Source organism: Medicago sativa, chromosome 1, assembly GCF_051527215.1.
Source record: "Medicago sativa cultivar Bolivia chromosome 1, Bolivia_mono, whole genome shotgun sequence".
In the NCBI taxonomy this organism is placed as follows: Eukaryota; Viridiplantae; Streptophyta; class Magnoliopsida; order Fabales; family Fabaceae; genus Medicago; species Medicago sativa.
In genome coordinates this window covers 48,996,263-49,008,109 of record NC_140749.1, presented here as the reverse complement: position 1 = coordinate 49,008,109, position 11,847 = coordinate 48,996,263, and the positions used below count along the sequence as shown (strand labels likewise).

The window sequence follows — 11,847 nt, the reverse complement described above, 5'->3', positions numbered from 1 at the left end:
TGCATGTGTGCGTGCGTGTGTGTATGCCTTTATCTCTCTTGCTAGTTTAGGTTAACGGTCCTTGTGGTGGTTCAACTCCGCCATAAGATCCCTACGCTTTTATTTTTTTTATGCTCCGTTAGTTTATCATTCAAAAACAACAAAAACAAAACACAAAAATATTTTTTTTAAATAAACCTTGATCTTAAATCAAGTGACGTATTTTTTTTATTTTCTTTCCTTAATCAAACTTCAATCAATTTAATCATATTTCAAGTCATTTTTCTTTAATATAAAAAATACAAACAAATTCATTTTGCCATTTGGCTTTTCCATTTTAAAACCTTTTTCAAACTAATAAAAAACACACAACCAATCGAACGTCAGTTTTTTAACCACGAACTACGTGATTTTGATCCCTCACAAGTGCGTGGGCAAAGGACTTGTCCTTCCAAATCAATAAAATGTAGATAATTAGGTCTTCCTTTTTTTAATCATTTAAAATTCCTTTTTTCCAAAATAAGCAAGTTATAGCACATTATTTAAATAAAGCCAAGAGGTTCCCGTAGAGTATTGCGGACATAAAGAGTGCTAATACCTTCCCTTTATGTAACTAACCCCCGAACCCAAGATCTTTTCAAAAATGGGGTGGTTTGAACTTTTTTCCCTTTTTTTTTTAAAAAAAAAATTGTTCGGTCGTGAAATAAATTAGTGAGTCAAACGCTAATCAAATAGCTTTGATCTCCGAAAAAATGACGCGACAATTCTCAACGGTAAAGTCTCCACCGTAAGGTTGTCTCTAACTTGCACATCATCTCTTGGAATAACATGCGAAAGATCCGCTACATACTTCCTAATTGCGACACATGAAACACATCATGCAAATTCGAATGATGTGGTGCTAAACCAACTCTATAAGCCACCGTTCAAACTCTCTCAGATATCTGATAAGGACCAATAAACTTTGGAGTCAACTTCTTAGACTTCAATGCACGACCTACACCTGTCATAGGGGTAACTCTCAAGAACACATGGTCTCCTTCATGAAACTCAAGGTCCTTTCTCTGCTTGTCATGGTAACTCTTTTGTCGACTCTGCTACGCTTTCATCTGTTCTCTTATCAATTTGACCTTTTCCGTAGTTTGCTGAACTAACTCTGGTCCCAACACTACTCTTTCTCCCGACTCAAACCAACACAAAGGGGTTCTGCACCTCCGACCATACAAAGCTTCGAACGGTGCCATACCGATACTCGAATGGTAACTGTTGTTGTACGTGAACTCTATCAAAGGTAGATGACAATCTCAAGCTCCACATTGCTCAAGTACACACACCCTCAACAAATCCTCTAACGTTTGAATCGTTCTCTCCGACTGACCATCTGTTTGCGGATGATAAGCCGAACTCATCCTCAGTTTAGAACCCAACGCCTCTTGTAAACTCTTCCAAAACCTCGAAGTGAACCTCGGATCTCTATCCGACACAATGCTCGATGGAACACCATGCAACTTCACTATTATGAATATAAATCTCCTCCAACTGTGCTAATGGATAACTAATATTGATAGGAATAAAGTGTGCTGACTTCGTCAACCTGTCAACAACAACCCAAATGGCATCATGCCCTCTCGGAGTATTCGGTAAACTCGTTACAAAGTCCATGGATATGATATCCCACTTCCACTCTGGTACATCTAACGGTGTCAACAATCCCGCAGGCTTCTGATGTTTAACTTTAGATTTCTGACAAGTCAAACAAGCAAAAATAAATTGTGCAACATCACGCTTCAATCCAGACCACCAAAACAATTTCTTTAAGTCATGATACATCTTTGTAGCTCCCGGATGAATACTTAAGCTACTTCTATGACTTTCCTCCAAAATCAACTTTTTCAACTCATCATTATCAGGAATGCAACCTCGGCCTTGGAATCTCAACACACCTTGATCATCCACTTGAAATCACTATCTGCAGTCTGATTACTAGCAACCATCAAGTCTACAAACTTAACATCAACTTTCTGCGCTTCCTTGATATGGTTCAAGAAATCATTATTGATTTTCAACATACCCAATTTGACACTCTGAGGTGCCAACTCACAAACTAGACTCAAGTCTCTAAGCTGCTCAAGCAACTCAAACTCTTTTATCATCAAAGCAGACATATGCAATGTCTTCCTACTCAATGCATCGGCAACCACATTGGCTTTACCTGGGTGATAATTCAAACTGAAATCATAGTCCTTCAATAACTCAAGCCACCTTCTCTGCCTCAAATTCAATTCTTTTTTATCAAATAAATATTTCAAACTTTTATGATCACTAAACACCTCAAATCTGGAACCGTACAAGTAATGTCTCCAAATTTTCAACACAAAAACTACAGCAGCCAACTCCAAATCATGCGTAGGATAATTTTGCTCATGGATTCTTATCTGCCTCGAAGCATAAGCTACCACTTTACCATCTTGCATGAGCACACCTCCTAAGCCCAACTTGGACGCATCACAATAAACAACAAAAGGTTCATCTGGTTTCGGTAAAATTAAAATTGGAGCTGTCGTCAATCGTTGCTTCAACTCATTGAAACTATTCTCACACTGAGTATCCCACACAAAAGCTTTACCTTTACAGGTCAACTGAGTCAATGGAAGTGCCAACTTCGAAAATCCTTCAATAAATCTGCGGTAATAACCTGCCAAACCCAGGAAACTTCTAATCTCTGTAACTGACTTCGGAGTCTCCCATTGCGATACTGCATCAACCTTCGACGGGTCTACTGCAATACCACTACCAGAAATAATATGGCCAAGAAAACTTACTTAACTTAACCAACATTCACATTTGGACAACTTGGCATACAACTTCTTTTCTTTCAGCACTTGTAGCACAATCTTTAAATGCTCTGCATGCTCCTCTTCGGTCTTAGAATAAATTAGGATATCATCAATAAATACAACAATAAATTTATCCAAAAAAGCATGAAAAATCATGTTCATATATACCATAAACACACCAGGCGCATTGGTAACACCGAAAGGCATCACTTTATATTCATAGTGTCCATATCGTGTTCTAAAGGCCGTCTTCTGCATATCTTCATCCTTCACCTTAATCTGATGGTAACCTGACCTCAAATCAATCTTACTAAACACACGAGCACCAACTAATTGATCCATCAAGTCATCAATTCTCGAAAGTGGATACCTATTCTTTATCGTCACCTTATTCAACTGACGGTAATCTATACACAACCTCATGCTACCATCCTTCTTTTTAACCAACAACATCGGAGCTCCCCAAGGTGAAACACTCGGTCTTACAAACTTCTTATCAAGTAAGTCTTCCAACTGTTTCTTCAACTCTGCCAACTCAACTGCTGACATACGGTAAGGAGCCAATGACACAGGCTTCGTACCCGGAACAAGGTCAATTGAAAATTCGACCTCTCTTTCTAGTGGCACATCCGGAATCTCATCAGGAAAAACTTCTGGAAATTCATTTACAACCGGAAACCTATCAATCACAGCCTGATTCTCCACATACAAATACGTCATCAAAGAAAACATTAAGTTCCCTTCATGTTCCAATTGCTTCAGCTTCTTAGTAGATAACAATTCTGCTCCACTCTCTTCTTCGGCAGAGGAAAAGTACACCGACTTACTAAAACAAATAATATGAACATGGTTGTACTCCAACCAGTTCATACCAAGGATCACATCCATACCCAACAACGGCAAACACACAAGATCAACCTCAAAATCACTACCAAACATGGATATAGGGCAACTCCGACAAACAAGAGAAGTGGTTACTGAACCCTTAGTTGGAGTTTCAACAACCATTTCCCCATGCATACTTGACATAACTAAACCCAACTTATTTGCACAATCAACAGCAATGAAACAATGTGTAGCACCAGTATCAATAATAGCAATTAAAGGAGTACCATTAAAGAAACAAGTACCTCTGATAAGTCGATCCTCATTAACCGTTTGTGTACCGGTCAATGCAAACACCTTTCCACTTGACTGAGCCTTCTTAGGATTCTTGCACTGAGAACTAAGATGTCCTTCTTCATCACAATTGAAGCAAACGATGTCACCACGCTTGCACTCAACTATTGTATGCCCTTTCTTCCCACAACGGAAACACTTCTTCTCATCACGACCACATGCGTTACTCTTGTGGCCTTTTTCACCACACTTGTAACAAACTACCTCAGCAGGAACATCTCTTCCTTTGGGTCTCCTTTCCTCATGCATTCTATGTTTTCCCTTATCAGCAGGAGCATTGTAAGGCTTCGGACGACTCTGCTGTCCCTTACCTCTACGGTCACTCATCACTTTATAATGAGTTTTCGTATCCTCTTCATATATCCTGTAACTACTCACCAATTCAGAGAAATTCCTTATCGTTTGATAACCAATGGCCCGCTTAATATCAGTACGCAAACAATTCTCAAACTTAATGCATTTGGAAAACTCAGCATTATCAGCGGTGTAATATGGATAGAACTTAGCAAGCTCCACAAATTTTGCAGCATATTCAGTCACCGACATATCTCCCTGCTTCAATTCAAGGAACTCATTCTCCTTCTTACCTCGGACATCCTCCGGAAAATACCTACTCAGGAATTCTCTCCTGAACACAGCCCACGTTACCTCAGCACCATCTTGCTCTAGGATAGGAAGCTCACCTACCCACTAGTCATCTGCCTCCTCAGCCAACATATGGGTACTGAAGCGTACCTTCTGAGCCTCACTGCATTGCATGACTCGAAAAATTCTCTCAATCTCCTTGAGCCATTGCTGAGCTCCATCGAGGTCATACCTTCCTTTAAAGGTTAGTGGATGGTTCCTCAAGAATGTTTCCAACAATCTTACTCCATCATTCGCACCAGCCACAACATTATTCTGTTGTTGTCCCACCACTTGGGCCATTGCTTGCAAAGCAGCAGCTAGAGCGGCATCATTCCTTCCAGCCATTTCAGAAATTCCACACAACAATAACAATCAGAACAACAAGGACAATACAAAATTGTCACACAACACTACTAGGCTCGACACGACTCTACTAATTGGTCGGACGGACCAACTTGGTCTGATACCAATTGTAACACCCCGTTCTCCCAACAACGTAATATTAATATAATAAATCAGAGTAATCCACAAAACGAAGTGTCGCACTGCTTTTCATAAATTCATAAGATAGAAAGTATTCCATTTATTCAACAACATGAAAATCTCTTTTATAATTGCAGCGGAAAAATTCTTTTTAAACATAAATTCAACTTCAACAAGTACTTCAACAAGTTCTTGGCACAAAGGCTTCAACGAAATAATATTGTCATCAACAACGAAAACAACATAATCTTTTATAAAATTGATACAAAACGAATGAAATAACAACAAAAGCGTATCCCATCCCGTTACGTATCAGAGCCTACGACACTTGAGCCAGACAATCCTACTAATCATCAGTACCTGCAAGTTACCCATACGAAGAGCAACATTTTTAAACAGAATGGGTGAGAATCACAATCAAAAAATAATATATATATATATATATATATATAATTCATCAATTTAATGAAAACATCAACATCAACATGTTTGAAACAAACAACAACATTTCACTATCCACAATGACACCAGCAACTCAACTGACACCGACAACTTCGACAATGCAACGACTACAACAACTAATGCAATATGCATGTGGTACCATTTTACGCGCGTTGAATGACAAGCATTCCAGGGCATGAGCCCTCAACAATTTAGATGGTTAAAGCATCCCAGGGCATAAGCCCTCAACATGTGAATGATAAACACTCCAAGGCATAAGCCCTTAACAGGTGAATGATAAACATTCCAGGACATAAGCCCTCAACAGGTCATGAGTATGCAAATGGACTCACTTTGTGTATAACAACATACAACTTAACAACCACTACGACAACATCAATTGTGCCTAATCATTTATGACACACTCCGCAACTTAGTCAACAACAATTCAACAACACCAAACAACGGAAATCAACAACATATCATATATATAAATCAATTACATTCATCTCAAAGTCCAAAACATCCTCCAAAAGCAATCAAGTTTGATCGATAGAACATAAGCCAAATACTCATAAAACACCTCAACTAAATCCCTAATACTTAAGTTTGAAGTTGGGAAACCAACCATAAGTTTTTGGACTAACTTGGGATTAGTTATGCTAAGTTTTCTTAAAATTTTCTGAAGACCCACTTGGACTATTTTTATCATAACTCAAAATCTACAAATCTTTTCCATGCCAAACCAAGGCCATTAAAAAGCTAACTTAATTATCTTCAACTTTCATGTTTACACCAAAAGCTAATTCAAAACAGAAACGGGTGAAAAAGTGAGTGTTTTCCAGTTTTTGCTGACAGAAAATCGGTGGCCGAATTTGACCATTCGGGGCCCGATTTTTGTCGAACTAAAGCTGGAAAATCAGCTCAGAATTCGGGGTCCGATTTCGGCAGTTCGGGGCCCGATTTTGGACTCACAGCTTACGGGAAAGACCAATTTTCACTCCAAAAACCCAATTTTTGATCACCCAAACACCCAAATGATTTGCAACAATGTTTATACGTTCTATGGGTAACATATCAGTCAAAACAACATAGTAAACATGCATTCTCAACATAATTCATTTCATTATAGCAACCTAACCTAACTTTCTAACCCTAAATCAAGAACATCACCATTTTCAATTAAATTTCAGAAATCATACAATATTATTAGAGAAAGATCATCCCACCTATACCTTAATTGAAGATTCTACAGCAAAAATGGGTTCTCCCTCTTCTCCTAGCCTCTTCTAAGTTTTCTCCTCTTTCTCTCCAAAAGCCAAAGTTTCAACGTGAAAAAAAAATGTTTTATCTGACTTCTATTACTGACTTTTCTATTCTCCAAAAGTGTAACTCCCTCTTCTAATTTCCCTTAACTCCTCTTAATTCACTTAATTCTAATTAAAACCCACTTAACTCCAAATAATTCTTATTCTTCCTATTTTAATAAATAATAACAATTATCATATAAATGAATACACCACACCACAATTCACATAAATCAAATAAAATAAAATAAAATACTTAAAATCAACCAACAAATAAATAAATAACAACTAGGGCGTTACAACGACCTCTACCTCTTCCCCTATTAGGGGTTGTCATTTCCCTGTAAGAATTCACGAGTCAAATAGTCCGCAAGAGAATTATTTTATCCTTTAATAAATTGAATGTCAAATTCAAAGACAGCTAATTGAGCTTGCCAGCCAGCAAATATTTGCTTTGAAACAAGATTTTTTACATCTTTTTCTATTATTGATTTAGCAGAGCTACAATCAATTCTAAACAAAAAATTTTGATTTAATAAATCACTTTGAAATTTAGAAATGCATTTAATAATTGCAAGCATTTCCTTCTTAATAGTTGAATATTTAGCTTGTGTTGGGTTCCATTTACCCGAATAAAATCTAACTAAAACTTCTTTTGAGTTTTCAGGAACAACTTGCTTCAATATGCCACCGTACCAAATATCGGAAGCATCAGTTTCAACAATTTTGAAATAGTTGGGATTGGCCAAGGAAAGACAAGGAACATTGAACTTTTGATTTAATTCTTTGGACAACTTTAGTATGATTGTCTGTCCAAGGACCCGGATTAGTTCTAAGTCTATTATATAAAATAGATGTATCTTTAGCAAGGTCTTTATAGTAATCTGAAATATAATTCAGGTTTCCAAGAAACCTTTGTAATTGTTTCTTATCATTAATGATATCTGGGAATTTGGAGGCAAATTCTATACTCCTTTGAATTGGAATAATTGTTCCATTATGACTTTCATGCCCTAAAAATCTTACTCTTGTTTGAAAAATTTTCATTTTTGGGGCAGATATAACTAACCCATTTCTTTTTATAATATCTTTGAATATTTTCAAATGCTTAATATGTTGGTCAATGTTTTTTGGAAAATATCAAAACATCATCGATATAAACAATTATAAATTCAGAATAAGCATTGAAAATATCATTCATAATTTTTTGAAATTCAGAAGGGGCGTTTTTAAGCCCAAAAGGAAGGACAATCCATTCATATTGTCCGAAAGGAACTGTAAAGGCAGTTTTACATCTATCAGATTCAGCAATTTGAATCTGCCAATATCTGGATTTCATATCAAATTTAGAAAAGATTAAAGCATTACTTAATCTGTCTAATAAATCCTTTTTATTGGGTATAGGTTATCTAATCCATTTTAACACTTTGTTAAGAGGTTTATAATTTATTACTAATCTAGGAACTCCTCGTTCCTTCTCTGCTGCATTATTAACATAGAAAGCTGTACAACTCCAGGGAGACTTAGATTTGCTAGTAAGTCCTTAATCTAAAAGGGATTGAATTTCTTTTTTACAGAGATCAAGATATTCTTGATTCATTTGAGCTGGTCTAGCTTTAGTTGGAATTTGAGTTTCATTAAAATTATCTACATAAGGTAAAGATATTACATGCTATTTTCTTTCCCAAAAAGCATTAGGAAGATCATTACAAACTTCATTATGAAATTGTTTTTCAATAGACTTAATTTGTTTTTTAACTTCATCTCTATTGAGTTGATCGTTAACGTTAAAGAAATTAACTTCTTCTTTAGGAAAGCATAATTGTTTTTCCTTTTTAAGTAAAATGTCTTTAACCTCATTTAGCATTTTAGTTTGGGGATCAGTGATAAATTCAAAAATTATTTTTTTATCTTTTATAAAAGTAGTAATTCCTTTTTGGTCAATATTGACAATAGGCATAATATTATTTAAAAAAGGGGAACCTAAAATTATTCTATGAGTTAAATTTTTTATTAAAATAAAGTGAGTTGGTAAACAAATATTTTGATTACAAACATAGGTGTTAGTTAATTTATACTTAACTTGGAGTTTATTACCTCCGGCATGAGTAATGGATTGAGTAGTTTTTTCAAAATATTTGGTTGGGATAATTCCTTCTTGGATGCAATTAAGATCTGCACCACTATCTATTAAAGCTATTTCATCTTTAAGAATGAATTCTTTATTAATAACAAGAGTAATTTTAACAAACCATTTTTGAGAAGTTACTCTTTCTAAAAGGTTTAAATAACCCTTTTCAGGATTATCATCAGAAGCAATCTCTTCTTTAGAGCGATAAATATTTTTAATATTCTCTAAAGTAGTAATTCTTTGAGATAATATATTATTATCTCTTTTAATTTGAACAATTTCAGTTTTCAAGAGACTTATCTCTCTTTTTAAGTCATTAGTTGAGACAGGAATTTCCTTAATATTAGACTGATGAAATCTTGATAAGATTTCACTAAATTGATAAGGCGCTTCTATAATTAAAGGCGTTTCCTTCATAGAATTTTCTTTTATAAGGAATTCTTTCATCTTTCGTCTCAGAGTACTATCTGAAACTGATTCTCAAACTTTTAAAGCTTCATCATGTTCTTTAGTAAGAACATTTAATCCATTCATTTCAACAATAGCTTTCCAATAATCACATTGACAATCATTATTGTCAATAGAATTTTCAGATTCCGAAGAGGATTCATTTATAACCTCGATCTCATTATCTGAGGAGTTGTTGTTACTATTTTCACTATCAGTAATGATAAGAAGAACCTTTTCTAATTGAATACGAAGGTTTTCACCTTCGATTTTATTAAGAGCCTTTTTTGTCCAACATTGATTGGCATAGTGGCCAATTTTACCACATTTATGACATGTTACATCCATATTCTTGGCTTTTCTTTTTCTAGTATCCTTTTTAGGACTACTTTCTTTGAATCTATTTTTAGAAAAAAAATTTCTATGTTTGTGTCTCTTCTTATGAGAAGATTTATAAACTCCTTTACTATCTCTATGAGATTTCTTACTAGAAATTTTTTATTTTCTCTTATTCTTATCAATAGGAGGTTTTCCTAAGTCAAAGGCAAATTGTTCACAGAATTCTCCTAATTGATGTTTTTCTGTTAATTTTTGCTTTTCTAATTGATTTTTTAACTTTATATCATTTCATAAAGCTAATCCTTCATTTATACATGTACCAATAATTTGGCCATAGGTTAAGTCTGGGTAATTAATATTTATACCGTCATTTTTATTTCTTAACGACTGCGTAATTCTTTGGCAAATAAGTAGGGAAGACCATCTAAAAACTTAGATTTCCAATGGTCAGCATTAGGATTTTTTAATTGAAAAACTCTGGATAAAAAAGTATCTTTATACCATCTAAAATGAGTTAAAGATGGACATCTCAAATTTTGAAGAGTACTTAGTTTTTCAGCTATTGGAACATTAGATCCTACAAAATGATGAAGCATAGCAAGACATAACTTATAAACTGCATCTTCTTCTTCAGTATTAATAGTAGTAGGATTATTACTAGGTCCTTCGACCTTAACAATAATTTTTTATGTTTGAGAACCTCAAGTCTCTGATCTTCATTAAGATAATGGTCCCACCATCCTCTTAATTGACCTGCAAACCCGGTCACAATAAATTGGGCTATGGAACTATCAAAGTTTCCTTGCTGTTTACAAACAATGGAATACATAATCATTCTATGTATAACAACAAGAATTTGCTTTCCACTTAAGCCATCAATATTCCATTCATAAATGGATTTTCCGGGATAAGAATTTTGATAAAATTCATTTTCTTCAAAAAGAAGATCTTGAGGGGTAGGCCTCTTGTAATAATATTTCTCTAAAGATTTAGAAGTATAAATTGGATTTATTTCTGCTTCGTTTATATCTTGATTATTGAACATAGCAGTAAGTTGGTCAACATCACCAATTTCGCTATTATTACTACTTTCAGTATTACTGGAAGTATCAGAAATATCAGAAGTATCCTTTTGAGATACCATGTTTATTTTTAATTGACTAAGTTTCTGTTCTAGGATTTTAACAAATTCATCACTTTCTTTTTCCATTTTAAAATCCTTTATATTTATAGGTGGTTGAATTATAGGGGCATCACTAATGGATGTAGAAGAATTAGAAGGATCATAAGGTTTATTTTCTGTTTGAGTTAGGTGTTTTTCAAAAAGATTTTTTAAATTAATTAACTCTTTTTCTAAAGAAATAAGTTGGTCTCCTATGCGAGTAATAAAAGCATTAGCATAATTCTGAGCTCTAATTATAGGATTTAGCTCTTGAAGGGTAACTTGATTATTACCAATTTTTTGACAAATATAAGCAGTAGCTTCAACATTTTTTCCCAAACTTATACATTGTTCAGGAGGAAAGGGGGATTCAACAATTTCTCCACTAGATAACGTCCAAGATCTTGATTTCAAAACTAAAACTTCATTTTCATTTTTTTCTAAAAAATATTTTAGAAACCATTTAACAAATGGAATATAATCCATCTTCTTACTAAGATCATTATAATAATCTTGCTTTATCTCAGCTAATTCCCAAGGTTTAAAAGTCTTGAAATACCATTTTCTAAATTCAGAATATCTTTCCATTTCAAACTCATCATTGATAAGTTTTCTAAAATCACTTCCTGGTGTAAAATCCATAAAAAATCATTGGTTTGGGAGATGAAAACTCATCTCAGATTGAGTAGGTGATTTCCTACTTGTGGTATGTTGATTATAAATTCCTTGAGGAATTTTATTCTCGCTAATTATTATATTTTCTACCGATTCTAATTCTTCTCTTAATTGAGAGGTAGATACCCTTGACAAATTACTAGGTGTCGTATGGAAATCACTATTCTCGTATCTAGAAGACAAACTTCTAGGAATCTTCAAACTTCTTCTAGGAGTAAATTTAACTTCTATATCTCCTTC

General features: G+C 34.5%; 1 long non-coding RNA gene and 2 pseudogenes across 1 annotated transcript; all 3 read right to left on the bottom strand.

The window, feature by feature from the left end:
- Positions 1–1,283: 1,283 nt before the first annotated feature.
- Positions 1,284–4,967, bottom strand: LOC146955028 (uncharacterized; annotated as a pseudogene).
- Positions 4,968–5,267: 300 nt separating this feature from the next.
- On the bottom strand, positions 5,268–7,066 carry LOC146955027 (uncharacterized). The gene is made up of 2 exons (XR_015007940.1): positions 6,782–7,066; positions 5,268–5,465 (listed from the first exon to the last, which is right to left on the bottom strand). It is a non-coding gene; the product is annotated as an uncharacterized LOC146955027 (long non-coding RNA).
- A 1,459-nt stretch (positions 7,067–8,525) lies between these two features.
- LOC146955026 (uncharacterized) lies at positions 8,526–10,980 on the bottom strand (annotated as a pseudogene).
- Positions 10,981–11,847: the final 867 nt, after the last annotated feature.